This window comes from Talpa occidentalis, unplaced genomic scaffold (assembly GCF_014898055.3).
Source record: "Talpa occidentalis isolate TD23 unplaced genomic scaffold, MPIMG_talOcc4v2.1 talOcc4.4, whole genome shotgun sequence".
NCBI lineage: Eukaryota > Metazoa > Chordata > Mammalia > Eulipotyphla > Talpidae > Talpa > Talpa occidentalis.
This window is the reverse complement of record NW_023604295.1, coordinates 109,960,417-109,978,910: the sequence shown is the minus strand read 5'-3', so window position 1 is coordinate 109,978,910 and position 18,494 is coordinate 109,960,417. Positions and strand designations below refer to the sequence as shown.

The 18,494-nt window shown below is 36.4% G+C and overlaps 1 long non-coding RNA gene and 1 pseudogene across 1 annotated transcript; both read right to left on the bottom strand.

Annotated features, from left to right (window-relative positions):
• Positions 1-2,945: 2,945 nt before the first annotated feature.
• On the bottom strand, positions 2,946-3,560 carry LOC119256952 (60S ribosomal protein L9-like; annotated as a pseudogene).
• Positions 3,561-6,212: 2,652 nt separating this feature from the next.
• LOC119256951 (uncharacterized) lies at positions 6,213-16,390 on the bottom strand. Its single transcript, XR_005127936.2, has 3 exons — positions 16,161-16,390; positions 13,883-13,944; positions 6,213-6,562 (listed from the first exon to the last, which is right to left on the bottom strand). It is a non-coding gene; the product is annotated as an uncharacterized LOC119256951 (long non-coding RNA).
• Between the last annotated feature and the right edge of the window lie 2,104 nt (positions 16,391-18,494).

Below are 18,494 nucleotides of genomic sequence, written 5' to 3'. Positions count from 1 at the left end.
AGTCAGGTAATCCACATTACCCATATTTGGGCTTGAGGATGGGACCCTTGAGATCTACCAAGCCTGTAATCCAGAGCAAAGTAATCATAGGTCTTTTTGGATTTGGGTAACAAATCATCTGTTGGGATTACTTCCATTTCATTTTGTATTTGCATTTTGACTTTAATGTTGTCCGTTCTAAATTTTCCTCACAAGAGGTAGCAGAATGCAGTGGTTAAGAACCCAGACTCTGGAGCCAGAAGGTCAGGTTTGACTGTTAACTCAATCAACCACGTAATAGTTGTGTGACCTTGGTTTGCTCCTGTTTGTACTTGGTTTTCTTGTCTGTAAAATGGGGATAATAGTACTTTTCTCATAGAGTTGTGAGGATTAAACGCGTTCATAGATGTAAAGTATGTGGAACGGTTCCCAGCACATAAGTACTAAGGATTAGAAACTATCATTCATTGTAGGAGGGTCAAATACTTTACTTTCCCCCCAGCTGTTGAATGTTATTTCAGAATCAGAGTGGAGGAGAGATGACAGATAAAGAGACTAAGTCATATCCTCCCCTAGCCTTCACGCATAAATGCCCACAGAAAATCATAGGAGATGAGTGTACATAAATGAGGGTAAAAATTTGGCTTTGTGTCTAAAATGAAACTTCTCCAGAGCTTGAAACAGTTATCAGTTTAATTCTTGGGTTTCTCATACTGTTTATATGTGTACTATATTGGAAATCATAAACTGGGCCAGAGTTTTCAACACCTCTTGGGTTATAGCTATTAAATCACTCTTTTGAATCACATACTGCACAAAATATGGTTATACTTAACACATAGTCATGGTTTTCTGCCTTAAGCATGGTGCCAAAACTCATTAAACTAATCTTTCTTCTAAATGACCCTAAACATTACGATTTCTTGTAGAGTGGATTTCAAAGCTTGCTATTGATTTTCAAATCACTTTTACAAGTGAGAGAAGAGACACTGGTTTCCACATCAATGGTGGTCTTTCAGGAGGAGGTCTTCCTGACCTCTTTCGTGTAGTAAGAGCCACATGTAAATCATCACATCATGGGAGAGCAGAGGTGCAAGTTACAAGTTATCCAGTTTATGGCTTAGCAGTTGAGCACTGGGCTGTGAGGCTGCCCACAGCCTCTGCAGCACTGGTTCGTTCCCTGGCCGCCTGTGAGGATCCCACAAAAAAAAAAAAGGTTATCCAGTTTATCTGGACTTTTAGATTTCACGAGAGTAAAATAATAATTAAAAGAATTGGAGACTGGCATCAGTTGCTTAATTTTTGAAATGAGTGCAACAAATAGAAATATCCACTACTATAAGAAATAAACACTTCAACACTTTGATATATTCCTATATTAGTATAATATAGCATAGCATTATGCATGTGTATATGCATGCGTTTTCAAGGGGATCCTTTCAAGGAGTATAATTTGAAAAAAGAAAAGTTTGTATGTTTCAGTAAAAGAAATATTACAAAGTTTCTTTCAGTTAGAATGTAAGATTCATCTAAGCAGGAACTTTGTTTTTCTTATTTTTCTCCAATTACCTAGAATCATTCTTAGTATCTAAAGGGCATTAAATATTTGTTGAAAAGTGAAGGACTCCTGCTCTATTGCCATCAATTTTCTCCATTTTTGATTACAGGATATCTCTGGTAAAACACTATCAGAAACCAAATATGGTACTGGATATTTTTTATCTATTAAAGTATGTTTGGAAGGGCCTCCCTGGTGGCGCAAGGTGTTATGTCTCAGCACTATGAAGCTATCAGCAACCACTGCAGCATGAGTTCAATCCCCGGCTGGCCAGGAAGCAAACCCGCATGGCGCAGGAGACCTCTCCTGTCTTGCCAATTGCTCCCCTCAGCAGTGTTTTTCAGTCAATCCCCCTGTTGTGCTGCCCACTCTGTATCTGGTTAATCCTCTCATCCTACCCCACCCCCGCACTTCTGGCCTACACCCCAGCAGTGTATGCATAAATAAATAAATCTTTAAAAAAAAATATGTATGGGAATCTGCCACATATCATGTGGGAAAAAAACTGGAAGGCAACAGGCTCGCATTTTAAAACCCCACAAAGATGATAGTAGTAAAATTTTTGAAAAGGTTGCTAAATTATTTTTATAATAAAAGCAAGTAATTTAAACAGATATTCTAGTCAGTGTGCTTCAAACTGTATATCCCAATGCATTAGTAGGAATAAAATTTGATGAGTTTCTGCAAGGTTGATAAATGAGATAGAAGACCAGAGAATAGAAAACATCAGTGTGTGGGCCTCCCCTTGTGGTGCAGGGGGTTGAGCACAGTGCTGTGAAGCTGTCTGCAGCCTCTGCAGCACTGGTTCGATCCCAGATAGCCAGCGAGAATCCCACATTATGTGGCAGACCTCTACTGTCTTGCCCGCTGCTCCCCTCAGCAGTGTATTTCAGTCAGTCTGCCTGTTCTGTTCCCTGCTCTGTCTCTGGTGAATCCTCTCACCCTCCCACGCATCTGGCCTGTACCCCGGTTCTTGTATGCATGAATAAATAAATCTTTAAAAAAAAGAAGAGAAAAGAAAAGAAAACATCAGTGTGTATCAATCACAGTTAAATTTTGAGATGAAGAAGTTATTAAATAATTCCTGGAGTTAACACACACACACGTAATGAATGAGGAATATATTTTGGACTGTGAATCTCAGTGGCACAAAGTTTGTGATCTATGTATAGAGACACTTTCTTTGCTCTAGTGAAATATGAAGCCATGTCCAATCTCACTTCATTTCTTCTAGGAATGAATGCCTAACAATTTCTTTGGGATGATGCTGTATAATAAATGACTAAAATGTAGTGCAACTTATTAGATGGTTTTACGTCAACTGTTTTTTTTTTTTCCCCAAATCAATGACGACTTTTATTACTGCATCTTAAAGATGTATCACAAATCGATCTAAGAAAGCATCCATTATCTTACTGCTCTGTAGCTGGACAACTTAAATCTTATTCATCAGCTTGCTGAACTGTTCCTTTTTCAGAAACATAGATACCATCCAAAAATTTCCTGATAGCCTTGTTTTTAACTGTCGTGGCTTGCTGAATCAAAGCAGCTGAATTTGATACAAGTTCAATGTCGTTTCCTTCAAGAATCAACTCATCTTTCTGGGCTTGAGATACTGAACAAGCAACACCTTGTCTCATCTGAACCCTGTGAATGTATTTTTCGCCCAAGAAATTTTGGATTTCAACAAGAGACCCATTCTCCTGAATAACAATGTTGATAGGGAAGTGAGCATACACAGACCTCATCTATAACGGAAGCCCAGTGTAACACCCTTGATCATGTTTTGTACATGACTACAGATAGTGCGAACAGCAGTCAGTTCCTTTCTATTTCCCCACCATTTGTCAACCCGGAGCCTCTTCTTTTTCTTCCCAAGCAAACTGAGTTTGACATTGATGTGATTGAAGTCCCTCCGCAGGGTGCCTCTGGGGCCCTTCACAATAACAGTGCGACCCTTCAGGGATATGTCAACATTTTCTGGAATGTTGACAGTCTGATTGCTGAGAATGGTCTTCATTCTCGCAGTAGATGCGGCAAAAGCTTTACGTCAACTGTTTTAATGAACTTAATCATTAAAGAAAGTATTATTACTCAATAAACATAATTTCAAATAGTCTCAACAAGGAGGGTGGTAGGAAAGAGTAAGAGAAAACAAAAGACACTGAGAATGTTGAACTTTGCCCACTGCTCTCCTTTTTTACTTCAGGGAATCAGTGATGAGTCCAATTCCTGATCCTGTGATATGGACTCTTGCATGAAAAAAGTTCAATTTTCATTCCTGTTGAGCAATCACTTGTTTTCTGGGCTAACTTTTTCTGGTTTTGTGGTCTGACCATTTGGTGATTTCCATAATTGTATTAATTATGTATAAAGATCTTGTCTCTCTTGTGTGAATGGTGACAGACAATTTGGTTTGTTATTCTTTTCTGTCTGTCTATTTTGAGCTCAAATCAATTAATATTCATACCCACTAGGAACTGAATAGCTCTTTGATATGAACCAGTGACTTTTGTAATTCTGTGTTTATTCTGCACCCATGGTTTAAATTTTAGATTTGAAGCAAAATTCTGTCTTTGTTTACATGTCTATGCATATATAATACAGAAAGGACTTTACCTCTCATTGTTTGAGTATGTAACATTTCCCTATCTCAGGATAGCATTACCAAATTAGATTGTAAATTTTCTTGAAGGAACTCTATACTAATTGGCTTAGAAACAATCATTTGCATGTATCGAATATTAAAGAAATTCTCAGAAATTAAAGAAATTGATACTCAATTGAATTATTCAGTTCTAAATTGATATTAGATTAACTTAATGGTTATTCGTTGTATAACTAGATCATTTCTAAGTAAGATAAAATATTGAAATATTAGTTACAAAGAATAACTTAAAGTTTGTTCTTTTTTCCCTTTCACTTGTATATATTACAAAGAGGCTAGAAGGTTATGAAATGTATGTTCATGAGCTCCTCCATAAGCCTGCTATAAAATGCCGGTATATGAGTAACAGTTCACAATTATTCATTTCCTTTTTCATTTGTGAAATAAAAGTAACTGGCTAAAAAGTATAACCGGTATATATGAGTTGGATCCCCTCCCCAACCAGGGAGCTACCCATGTGGTGCAGCAGACCTCCCCTGACTTGCCCCGCTACTCCCCTCAGCAGTGTATTTCAGTCAATCTACCTGTTCTGTTCCCCCTTCTGCCTCTGGTAAATCCTCTCACCCCCTACACCTCTGGCCTGTACCCCAGTTCTTGTATGCATAAATAAATAAATCTTTTTAAAAAAGAATTTGTAAAATTAACCATAGATGTCAAATGGGAAAAAGTAATGACCAGGCACTAGATCCTATTGATATTCTAGTATGGATTTGTAAGCAGAATTTTCTATAGTAAGACACAAACAGGGCCCACTAACTTGGTCAATGCTTGCAACTAGAAGTCAACTTCTGAACAAAAGGAAGGCCTTGTAAACCAAGAAAAGAAAATTCTACATAGGAAAATATGTACCTCCACCCTGTCAGTAGAACAATGACTCATGTTTGAAGTGAAAAACCCTGTGGCAAGAAACAAAAGAAACATCCAAAAGTCCACAGACCAAGTCCCTGTTATGTTTTCAAGTTGTAGGAAGAAGGAGCATGAGATAATAACCCTACTGTACCTTCCTCTTTATAGGGAACTTTTAGGGTAAGAGATTCAGATGACCTTTGGCCCTTATATCTTCCCAAATACAGATAGCTATATAACATCAAGGGATTGCTCTAAAGTTATAAACAGTATTTTTCCTTTGTGAATTAACTAAATGTGTTAGAAATCAACCTCCTTTAGTTAATGAAAAAGGTTAGAAATTTACTAGATGTTTTGTTTCCTTTGTTAAGAAAAAATAATCATGTATATCTATATATGTGCCTTACCTGTATAAACCAAGGCCAAAAACTCCAAGAATAGGCACCAGTCACTCAAAGAAATCTGTTATTGGTCACTCTGGCCTGGAGCCTCAATTTGGCTCTGAATAACCTCTTAAAAATTTTTCTTTTACTAAACTTTAAATCCATTTCACAGTGGCGATTGTTTCAGTTGACACCCTGCAATTTAGGCATTATTATATTCTTTTTATATATGGGGGAACTGGAGCTTACATTAGTTGTTGTGACCAAATTAAAACTGTTAGTAAGTTGCAAAGCTAAAATGGAAAAAAAAATGCAGCACTTGACTCCAAAGCATGAGTAACTTATCATTACAATGCTCTGCCTAAGACAGCTTTTCTATTTTAAAAACCATTAGAGAAACCCATGAAAATGAACCCCAAATGGAGTCCATATTCTGTTATAGGTTTTAACTTTTTAATCCATGTTGACGTGTCTCTGTAGATCACTTTTTGCATTTCATTGGTTTTTTTTTACTCTATTGCATGCCAATTATGAAGTACATTTAGGGACTTATGTGTTGTGTTGATGGATTTTTCTGTGATAATATTTTCTGAGAATGTGACAGATGTGTAACCAGAGGCTTTGTAAATTAACTCAATGACATACTCTTGAGCCCCACAGATGAAGAACTAAAAAAGAACATTTTTATCAGCCAATATATTGAGGGAGAAAAAAAAAACTATACAAATAAAAAGAGATGTAAATCAGTGAATTTTTAAATAATTTATTTCATTGCATTCTACTTGGAAATTGCTTGGGAGAGTTTAAAACTGCTGCTGTACTCAGATGTTCAATAGCTATAGTTTTCAAAGTGTGTTCTTCTGATCAGGAACAACATCACAAGGGAACTTGCAACAATGGATATTCTTGCGCTCCACCCCAGACCTACTGATTAGAACTTCAGGGCTGGGCATAGAAATCTGTGTCTTGAAGAACACTCTGTTGAATCTGACTTTTGCTACAGTTTGAGAAGCACTGTATTATGAAATCACCTCAGGTTTTCAGCCTCTGTTCCATGAACTACATGCTTTTCTGAGTCTCAGGTATCTTTTGTTATCTTTCTCTTGTATGGTCTTCTTGTTGAATAGCCTTTGAATGGGAATAGAAGAATGGGCAGCAAAAGCTTAGTTTTTTCTAGTTTAGGTTATATCACAAAATAGGAGATCCAGAGGGAGCTGTTATAATTATTAACTCAGTTTCTTCCAATAATAACATCTTGACAAAATGCACTTCATTATCAAAATCAAGAAATTGATATTTACACAATCCAACAAACCTGTTCAGATTTTATCAGTTTTACATGCATTAATTTGTGAGTATGTATATATTTTGTTCTATGTAATTTTATCACATATATAGATTTATGTGGCATCACCAGTCAAGATGCAAAGTATTCTATCACAATCATCCCTTGTGCTATGTTTTTATGGTCACACATATCTCCTTTTATACTAACCTGTGGCATTTTAAATATCATCATTATGCCCATGAAATTCATCCAACTTGTTGCCAGTATCAACAACCAATTCCTTTTTTATTGTTGCATAGTATTTCATAGTACATATGTGCCACGACTTGTTTAACCAGTCATCAGTTGAAGGATATTTGGATTGTCTCCAGTTTTTGGTTACACAAATAGCAATGAGTATTCACATGAAAATTTTTATTGAACATAGATTTTTGTTTTTTGGTTTCTCTGGGATAAATGCCCAAGCCTGTATTGCTGGGTCATACAATAATTGCATGTTAGTTTTATAAGAAACAGACATATGTTTCCATAGTAACCATACAGACCATTTTATTTCCCATCAGCAATGTATGAGTGACCTAGTCTCTCCACTTTCTCTCCAGAATTTGCTGTTATCACTATTTTTTACCACAGTCATTGTGATAGGTATATAGTCATTATTTTAATTTGCATTTCTCTAGTGGCTAATGGCAATGAATATTTTTTCATATGCTTTTTTCCCATCTGTATATCCTCTTTGGTAAAATTTCTGTTCATGTATCATGTCCATTTTTCAAATATTGTTTTTTAATGTTTAGTTTTGAATTCTCTATATTTCTCATGTACCAGGCTTTTGTTGAGTATGTGGTTTGTAGATATTTTCTCCTGTCTGTCACTTTTCTTTTCATCTTTTTCACAAGATCTTTTTCAGGACGAATTTTTACATGAAATCGAATTCATAATTTTTTCCTTTTATGGATCATATTTTTTAATATTAAGTCTAAAAACATTTTACACAGTCTTAGGTCCTGAAAATTTTCTCCTACAGTTTTTTTTCCCTATAGTTTTACAATTTCGAGTAAATTTTTGTATATGTTGTGAGGATTGAGTACACAATCTCTCATTTTTTTTTTTCTTCGTTATGTGTATACAAGTATTCCAACACCATTTTAAAGAAGGTTAAAATTTATCTACAGAATCACTTTTGCACCTTTGTCAAAACTTAGTTTGGCATGTTTGCTTACTTTTCTGAGTTCTTTATTCTGCTCCAGTACCCAACTGTCTTTGATTACTATAGCAAGACAAAAAGCCTTAAGAACACTTTATTCCTCCCACTTTCTTCAACTTTTTCAAGATTGTTATAGTGCTTCTAGGTACTTTGCATTCCCATAAAAGTTTTAGATTAAGTTATCTACTGAAAAATCCTTGCTGGTACATGTTACCAGATTTAGTGTGGTGAAGAAATTAAGGAACCACAATAGTTTGAAGTACACTAAAATTAAGATGTGTTAACTTTCAAAATAGTCATCTTCTCTCTGCACCTCAGTGTATTTCTCCTACAACTATCAAGTTCTTGGGTGAGTAGTGTATCTCCATTAAGGTGTCCCTAAGCATCTCCCTAGTCAATTCATGCACATCCTCAGTCTGGTTATTTTTCCCTGCCAAATTCAATGATTTCTGTAGGACCAACCATGAGTTGTGCCATGTTTAATAAGAATCTCCTGACATAACCTACTGATTGAAAACACAATTTAATTAAAAAGAAAACTTGGAGAAATGGAGAGTCTGAAATACAAAAAGTGGATATAAGCACAACTGACAACTGTATCATGTCTACAAATAATCACTGTGAATACAGATATGCCAACCTAGAAGCCAGCTACTGTATTGTCATTGTGGATGACCCTTAGCCTGTGCAAGGACAGAATCATCTCTCTCCCTACATTCAAAAATATATGAGGGCCTCCCCGGTGGCGCAGCGGTTGAGCACTGGGTTGCGAAGCTGCCCGCAGCCTCTGTGGCGCCGGTTCGATCCCCGGCTGCTCCCCGGCCACTGGAGGAGGGTCCCACATGGCGCGCAGACCTCTCCTGCCGCCCGCTGCTCCCCTCAGCAGTGTACTTCGGTCCTTCTGCCTGCTCTGCTCCCCGCTCTGGCTCTGGTGAATTCTCTCACCCTCCCGCTCTTCTGACTGTACCCAGTGCATGTATAAACAAAACAAACAAACAAATAAATAAATAAATAAAGCATGCCTCTATAAAAAAAAATATATATATATATATGAGTTTCCCCAGCCCCAAAAACCTTGCCGTATTGCTAATAACACTACAGTGTTATTGCTAATGACACTATGGTGATAGAGAAATGGGTTTTTCTCTCTATAAGGTTTTAAAACTTTGAATAAATATGAATTATAATATCTATATTTGTTCCCTCACTTACTATTCATTAGATCAGACAGCCTTTTGAGTAATAACTGACAAAACCTTTATGTTTTCGAATTAAATCCGGAGTCCTGACAACAAAAGATGACTATCCTCTGGCAGTTGCTCTATTTGTTCACAGATCTACACAGTTGTTAAGTACAGTAGAGAAAAACCAACTCCTCAAAAACAGGTAAAAAAAATCAGTGCATATGGCGCTCTGGAGACATGCATGTTTGGGTCCAATGCACCACAATAAAGCAAGTCACATGATTTTTTGTTTCCCAGTGCATATATAAGTATCTTTACTTTATCAAATAAAGTTATGTAATATTCAAAATTATTTGAAGTAATTTTAACAATGTTCACAGCATCTTTACCCAGAGCAGATTCTACATCAATAAATCACTTTCTTTGCTCCCCCATAAGAATTGCTCACCATTTGTGTTTTATCATGAATTTATAGCAACTGAGCTATATCTCCAGATTCCACTTCTAACTATTTCTCATTTCCACATTTACAATTACTTTCTCCTCTGAAGTCTTAAACCTTGTAAAGTCATCCTTGAGGGTTGGAATCAACTTCTTCCAAATTCTGTTAATATTTTGATCTCCTCCCATGAGTCATGAATGTTCTTAACAGCATCTAGAATGTTGAATTCTACCCAGTTTTCAACTTACTTTGTCCAACTTCTGAGTAAATTGATTCTATCAGAAATATCATTGTCTATGGAAGCTATAGTTTTTGAAATGTGTTTCTTAATGAATAAAATTTGAGGGTCTAAATGAACCCTTAGTCCATTAGCTGCAGAATGGATGTGGTGTTAGCTGGCATGAAAACAGTACTCATCACACGTACATCTTCACCAGAGCTCTTGGGTGAACAGGTGCATTGTCAATGTGCATTAATATTTTGAAAGGGATATTTTTTTTCACTGAGAAGATATGCTGTCATCAGGCTTTATCCTTCTATTATAGAGCATAGACAGAATCATTTTGTATAAATTTTAAGGACCCTGTGATTTTCAGAATAGTAAATGAACATTAGCTTCAACCTAAAGTCACCAGTTACATTAGCCCCCTAACCAAGACAGTCTGTCCTTTGAGCTTTGAAGTTACACATTGATTTCTCTTTAGCTATGAAAATCCTAGATAGCATTTTCTTCCAGTAGAAAGCTGTTTCATATATATATTGATTTACTGTAGCCACCTTCATTAATTATCTTAGTTAGATCTTCTGGATAACTTGCTACAGTTTCTACATCAGCACTTGTTGCTTCACTTTGCACTTTTATGTTACAGAGACAGTTTCTTTCCTAAATCTCAAGAGCCAAACTGCTAGGTTTAAAACTTTTCTTCTTCAACTTCTCATAGCCTGCATGGAATTGAAGAGAGATAGGGACGAGCTATGGATTGGGCTATGGCTTAAGGGAATGTTGTGGCTAACTTAATCTTCTATCCTGATCAATTAAACTTTCTCCTTTTGAGCAACAAGAATGTGTTCACTTGAGTGGCATTTTTCATTTGCCTTCACAACATGGCTAAGCATTTAACATGAGACCTAGGTTTTGGCACGTCTCTGCTTTTGTCTTGCCTTCCTTACTAAGCTTAGTAATTTCTAGCTTTTAATTTAAAATGAGGGATGTGTAACTCTTCCTTTTGCTTGAACACTTAGAGGCCCTTATAAATTAGCCTAATTTCTATACTGTTGTATCTCAGAGATCAGAGAGGCTTGAGGAGAGAGAGGAAGATGAAGGAATCACCAGTTGTGGGAACACTCAGAACACACACATTTATAGATTAACTTTGCTATCTTACATGAGCAATTTGTGGTTCCCAGAAAAATATAATAGTAACATCAAAATTACTGTTCACAGATCACCTTAACAGAATGAATAACGATGACGACAACAGCAATGACGACGATGATGGAAATTTTATGAGAATTATGAAAATGTGACACAGATATGAAGTGGGTAAATGCTATTGGGGGAAAAATGGCACAATAAATTTACTTGAGGGGTTGCCAGAAACCTTCAACTTACAAAAACCACAAAATCTGTGAAGCACAATAAAGCAAATTACAACAAAACACCACATGCCTATGTATTTCCCCTGTATCTGAGATGACAAATAGATTTTATATAACATTTTCATGAGATGACCCCTGAAGTCTAGGTTAATAATGTGCTTTTGTTTTGTTCATAAAAAATAAAGTTTTGTGTTTGGTTTTCTCATTCCCATCTTGAGCCCTGGCATGGAGTTCATTGTGTATCTTTGTTGTCCTACAGAGTGATAATAGCACACTCATCTTGGAGTGAGTTGCACATAAAACTAGCAGTTGGACCATAAACTTAGAGGTAATAGATGTGGTTGCTTCGCAAAGGGCTGCATCTGACTGCCAAACTGTTCATGTTAGATGAGGGAAGCAGCCAAAGTCATCCTTTAGGTACTGTGAGTCCGACTTCTCTCCTCCATTTCCTTCCTGTCTCTTCCTCTCACTCATCACACATTTTTTAGAAGGAGTGTTCTGCGTTTGGTCTTATGTTCCATGAAAAGGAGCTGAAATGCCTTTTTTTTTAACAAGTAGTGAGCTGAGAAAAAGAAAACAAATCTAATAGCTGCTTGGAGAGGAAAGTGAACTGATGATCTAATAGCTTGTTTTCACCCTTAATATCTACACTCCAAATCATGGCACATGAACCAGAAGAAGCAAAAAAACTCACTTGCTTTATGAGCAGCCCATCTGCTTCAGTCCAGAAGGAAAATAAAGTTAAAATTCCTTTTCATTTTATTCAACATTTATATTATTTGTCCTCTGTTCCCAAAGCAGATACATTATTTACAAATAGAAAGAAAGAAATGGGAGGGGGCAGGAAATAAAGGAAAGGAGTCTAGAAATTCGTGAGTATTTTCATCAATATCATCACAATTTGACTTTTTTTGGGGGGTGTGATTCCAAGGCTATAGTGTCTCAAAAGCAGACATAATAGCAGGTGGGTCAATGTGTTTTCAGCCAAAGGAAACTCATTCACTAAAAACAAACAAGCAGAAACCCAAATCATCTTAATCCTTACAGTGGAAGATAGGACTCTGGTAGTAGACTCTTTCAGACATTTTAAAACAAACAAACAGGGGCCTCCCTGGTAGCTCAAGGGGTTAAGCACATCACTATGAATCAATCCACAGCTTCGGCAGCACGATTTCAATCCCTGGCCAGCCAGGGAGCTACCCACATGGCACAGCAGACCTCTCTTGACTCTCCCGCTGCTTCATAGTGCTGTATTTCAGTCAGTCTGCCTGTTCTGTTCCCCACTCTGTCTCTGGTGGATGCTCTCACCCACCCCCCCACATCTCTGGCTTGTACCCCAGTTCTTGTCTGCATAAATAAATAAATCTTTAAAAAAATAAAACAAATGCATCTTAGTTCAAAAACATCTTAGACAACTTCTCATTCTTAGTCTCACTCAAGGATGCTTGTTGCATCATTTAATTGGCACTAACATTGAATAGCTTGGGCTCTGAGACACAATGACAATCATCAAACTTTAGTTTGTGAAACTTGTAAAAATACAGATATCTATATGTCACCTACAGATGCTCAGTGAGTAATCCAAGTCTACATTTTGAGAATTGCTACTGCTAAAATTGCTCAAAGTGGATTTTCCTTGGTAGTACTAACTCAGGCCAAACTCCCAGAACTAAGCCAAACTTATTACAGTATTTTTTAAAGGGCAAATTTTGATGACATGTATTGGAATCTGAGTGACCAATAAATCCAATTTGCTTAAGATGAAAGTCAAGACTGAGAATTTCTTCAATCTTAGGCAAACCAGAATAGTTGGTGAAGTAGGTGACTCTAAATCTGTAACTATTGGAAAAGTTTATTGAAATGTGCTTTTTTGTTCTTATCCTATACTGACCAACTAAGTGGGATAAGTAGGGACTAGGAATCTATACGTTTTGTTTCTGTTTGTTTGTTTTAGGGATGTTACCTTGCATTATAACAGCATATAAGTTTCAGGTTGCATTTTTTTTTTTAAAGCAGGTGCTATTTATGTAGTCAGAAGCTTGAGAAACACTCCTATAGAAGCTCTGTCAGCCCTGACTTACAGCTTGTCAGATAGTAGGTCTCCAAACCATACAGCTGTTGGTTTTTCAGTCAGCGGTTCCTTTATTGTTTTTTAAGATTTATTTATTAACCCAGCATATAAGAGCTGGGTTACAGGCCAGAGATGTGGGGGGTGAGAGGATTCACCAGAGGCAGAGTGGGGAACAGACAGACTGACTGAAACAAACTACTGAGGGGAGCAGCAGGCAAGGCAGGAGAGGTCTGCTGTGCCAAGTGGGTTGCTCCCTGGCAGGCTGGGGATCGAACTCCTGCTGCAGAGGCTGGGAATTGCTTCATAGTTTTGTGCTTAACCCCTTGCGCCACCAGGGAGGCCCAGCGGTTCCTTTATTAAGGACTAAAAGAATACATTAAATCTTTCACCTTTCTTTGTCCCACCCATTTCAAGGACCTTGACAGGGTGTTGTGTTAAACAAAGAGTAAAGTACCTATTAGAGCCAACTACTTGAATGGGTATAAGAATGTTATTAATTCTTACAACATAGCAGTCAAGGCAATTAAAAAAACAAGAATACTGAATGAAAATCTCTTATGTATGAGGTTAAGTGTCAAAGGAGATGGAGTAGGGAGAAGGGAAGATTTGTACAAGCAGGAGTTAGCATAATGAATATCAGACAGCAAAAATAATTACCAAAGCACAGCACCGATCAGCAACACATTTGGGAATGAAACTGTATTTCCTCACTCTCCAAACTATATGAAACATAAAGACAATAAAGCATTACTTTTATAAGCACTCTCCACTGTTCTCAAGGATACTATATGGTTCATAATTTCCCCTGAGTTGTGCAACTAACAGTTTTGCCTCTAAACAAACATACTTTTATAGTTCCTTTATATGTGAAAATACAATATTATCAGAATTTATTTACAATACACACTCCCATTTTTTTCTAAAAGAAATTTGAGTTGGTACGCAACTTTAATAAATGGAAGCAATGAATGGTATAATATAGAAATATAATTTAAATCATGACCTATGTAAGAGAAGCAAATATAGATACCATTAGTAAGAAATGTAATTAGCTAGAATTACCTGGGTGTATAGAGAGAGGTAGACATAGTGATAAGTTCCATATTTTTAATATAGAAAGAGAAACATAATAATTTTGAAAGATAATAAAATTTGGGGGGGGAAATCTTATAAAAATATATCATATAGATCTTTATGCAAGGAGTCCTGAATAATGTTTATTAAATAGTATTTCCAAACATGATGTTGCAAAGACATGGACAAGGCAATTTTCATTTGACGCTTGTTAGAAGTCAAGGAATTTTTAGTAGCCAGTGAATTTTTGATAATCTAATACTGGAAATAACTATGAGTCACTTTCTTTTCCCTTCATGGTCTGAGTAGCTAGTTTTCTTTCCCTGTCAAGTAGCACTAGCAAGATCCCAGGAAACTCTAAACTCTGTAATGAGATCAACTCTACATACCTCACTCGATCCAAAAAAAATTTTCAGGGACAATTTTTAATAATCTGTCTTATTTTTAAATAATGTGTTCTGATTTTGGTTTCATAAAATAAAATCATAGTCTCTAGAAGGTAGAGAATTACTGGAGAAAAAACTATTCATTCTTGCAATTCTGTTGATTTGCAAAGATATTTGTAGATTTCCAGGAACATTCCTAGAGGTTTTTCTTTCACCCAAAGGCAACTAAATAATTTGAATTACCAAACTTCTGAAAAATAACTTTTACTTTAAATATTTTATTATAAACAAAAACTTATATTCAAACTAGAACAATAAGAAAGTTTGAAAAATAATGTAAATTAAAGAAAATACTATTCACAATATCATTACATTCTAGAGTATGTTTCATAAAGTTTGTAATTTCAGTGCATCCAAAACATGTTATTTTCTCCCCCAAATTAATCTCCTCTTCCTGCTTTCTTATTTTGTTAGACAAACATACTCTTTCATGATTTTCCTAAACAACAAATGTCAGTCCTGCCTTAGTTCTTTCCTTTACCTTTTATGTTGTATCAGTTAGAAATCCAATCACTGAACATTTTTGACACATCGATAATATCTGTTTAATCTTCCATTTCTACTACAATGATATAAACTCAGATTTTTTTGTTGTTACTTTGTAGTCTTAGAATAATCCCTTACATTTTTTGTCCCTATATTCAATTTATTGAGCTTTCTCTCTTCAAAATATTTTAGTAACTTTCTACTTCTCTAAGGAGTAATTTCCTAAATTCCCCTCTCTTTAATCTTTTCCTAATGGGTAGCCTCAATTCCCACCTTCCAGAGTTCTAGTTTCTAGCAGCAGTAGCCTGAGATGTATAGGGGAGAAAGAAAAGAGGGAAGGGAAATATTTAGTTGTAAATTCACACATTAGCAATATTTCAAGACATAGGAAATTTATCTATAACCATCTCCCATTCTGCAATCTCCTCTCTGTTACCTTCCAGGAACCATCAGTTGCCCCAAACTTTTATTTGGAAACTTAGGGAAGGATGACCTTCCCTTTCTTCTATCCTTCATAGTTTCAATTCAAACTCTCAGCATAAATGGTCTCAGCTAAGTGTTAAAATGATAGATATCAGACTTACTAAATTCTAAGCTGCCTCCTGAAACCATATAAAGTTCCCTAATTAATAGTAATATATTTCTACTAGGTATGATTTCCAATAGCAAAAGGCAAGGTGTAAAATCTCTCATGCAGTGTGTTTGGGTTAGGAAGTATGTAGGGACAAACTTGCAACTTTTGTCATAAAGACTATTCTGGGGCAGAAGAGCTTTTTCTACATATGAAGTATTTGTAAGACAAAAGCTGCCCTCCATCTCTTCTCCCTCAAAAACTCTATGTGTACCATTAAGGGAAAAACATGTGTCTACAAAATACTAAATTGCATCAAACCCAAAACTGATCACAGTAGGAATTACATGACCATTACCTTGGCAATATTTTCCTCATTGATTGTATTTCTTTGTACTTGTTGGTCAAGATGGATGATGCCTTAGGGATCTTAAGAAGATCATAAGAAATATTTTACAGGGGATTATGATGGCAGATTATTGGTGCTTTGATGATGGGTGTGGTGTGATAACTTTCACTTGTAAAGGTGAGAACTTACACCTTTAAGACATTTACAGTCTTGTAAATCTACATGACCTCAATAAACATTAAAAAAAAATTGAAAAAAAGAAAGAGATTTTAGAACCTGGCAGAGGGTGATGTCACAGTCATGGCCTTGTTAGGCTGCTTGCCAGGGGAAAGCTAGAAACTGCCTTGAAACCATTGGCCGTACCCCCATTCCCACACTGTTGGAACTAAAGCAGGAATGAGTGAGTTTCCCACCCACCCAGGCCTCCCTCATGATGTTATTGTTTGCTTGTTCATCTTGCCCAATCAGGAGCACCCTAGCTAACAATAACTGCACAAATTCAAAAGCTGTCTACTTGAAACTGTTCCTGGTAAATGAGCATTTACATCTGTAGCAGACACAAAACCCCACATTATTTGCTTCTTCCTGCAGTTGCTATTTTCTTGGCATGCACCATTTAACCTCCTTGCATGATTTTTGGGCTTTGGCACACAACAGAGGTAGCAGTCTTCCAATTCTCTCACTTCATGGCTGCCAACAGGAAATATCCTGCATCTTTCCGGTGAACTAATTGGTTTGGTGATGCAAGGTGTACTGCAACACTTCCTATTGATGATAATGTACCCTTAAGGAAGACTTTTCCCACCAAGTTGGTACAAGTCTGCTTTGAGATTTTTGGTATTTCTTGGTTCAGAAAAAGCTATGAAACTCTCTTAAGTCTGAATCAGTCATTTGAATTTACCTACTTTTCTTTGGTGGGAAAATCTCTTTGGCTTAACAAACAGGAATTTTAAGCATATTCCTAAAGGAAATTTCAGGGGTGAAGAGGGAATTTAACTTGGTGGAGAGTATGTATGCACATACCTCACACCCATGAAATATGACAGATACACACACATATATTCACATGCCTCACATAAGGAAATTTTTGTTTTCTTTCATATGGGTTCAATAAAACTCACTTCAATTACCTATATGTAAAGTAGACATTATTGTTTTATTTACATCATGACTGATTGTGAATGATTGGTAGTGAGCTAACTGAGAGAAACTAAAAAAGCAAAATGAATAAAACTAATACAATAATAACATTAAAACCAGGGACACATCACAATTGGGTATTTTTTCATAGTAAAATTAATGAGATACTCAGGCTAATGCTGAACATTAGAACCAAAGAATGATAAAAATCTAGAAGCTACAAGTTCTACAAACTCTACCTCAAAGGGGCCATCTAACAATTACATGGAATTTTTAAGTGCAAACTTACTTTGAATATTATTTATTTAAATAAGAGCAGTAATTTTAATATCTATTTACACTAAAATAAGTATATGTCATTCTGTTTTATTCTTCACTCAAATTTTGGCAAAAAAGTAAATATCACTACTAATATTCAGATTATAATATAGGTATTGTCAGTCGCAATATAAAAATTTAAGGATGACTTCACTGTTAAAATTTAAAAACTACCAAGTTAGAAACAAAAGATGGGATTAAAAGTCAGTCAAAATTCAGGCCTCCCTGGTGGCGCGAGTGGTTAAGACACAATCTATGAAGCCATCCGCAGCCACTGCAGCACAAGTTCAATCCCATGCCAGGGAGCTACACACATGGCACAGCAAACCTCTCCTGACTCGCCCGCTGCTTAGCAGTGCATTTCAGTCAGTCGGCCTGTTCTGTTCCCCACTATGTCTCTGGTGAATCCTCTCATCCCCCACACCTCTGGTCTGTACCCCAGTTCTTCTATGCATGAATAAATAAATCTTTAAAAAAAAAGTCAGTCAAAATTCTTATATCTAAGAGGGATCAGAATAGAAATTGTATTTCTGAATGTTGCTAACATTTTGTATACTTTTATTACCACAGTGTTAGCTAATTTACAAAAATTTCTTATCACTGCATGAATTTTAGGAGAAATAGCTGGCCGAAACTTTTTGGGCTCGCTGCCATTCATTTTTCTTTTTTGTCACCTGGAGGTGGTGATCAGGAATGCTGTGGTTGTTTGAGCACATTCCTAAGAAGCACAGGCCGGAAACAAGAGGAGAGGGTCCTGGCATGTATTCTCCTGATGGATTTGAGCTTAGTCACTTTTGTGGAAAAGGATGTCAATGATTCAGCGTGTTCATCCAGTCTAACCTTTCCTTCTGCAAAAAGCAAGACTGGTTTCGTACCCTCAATCCC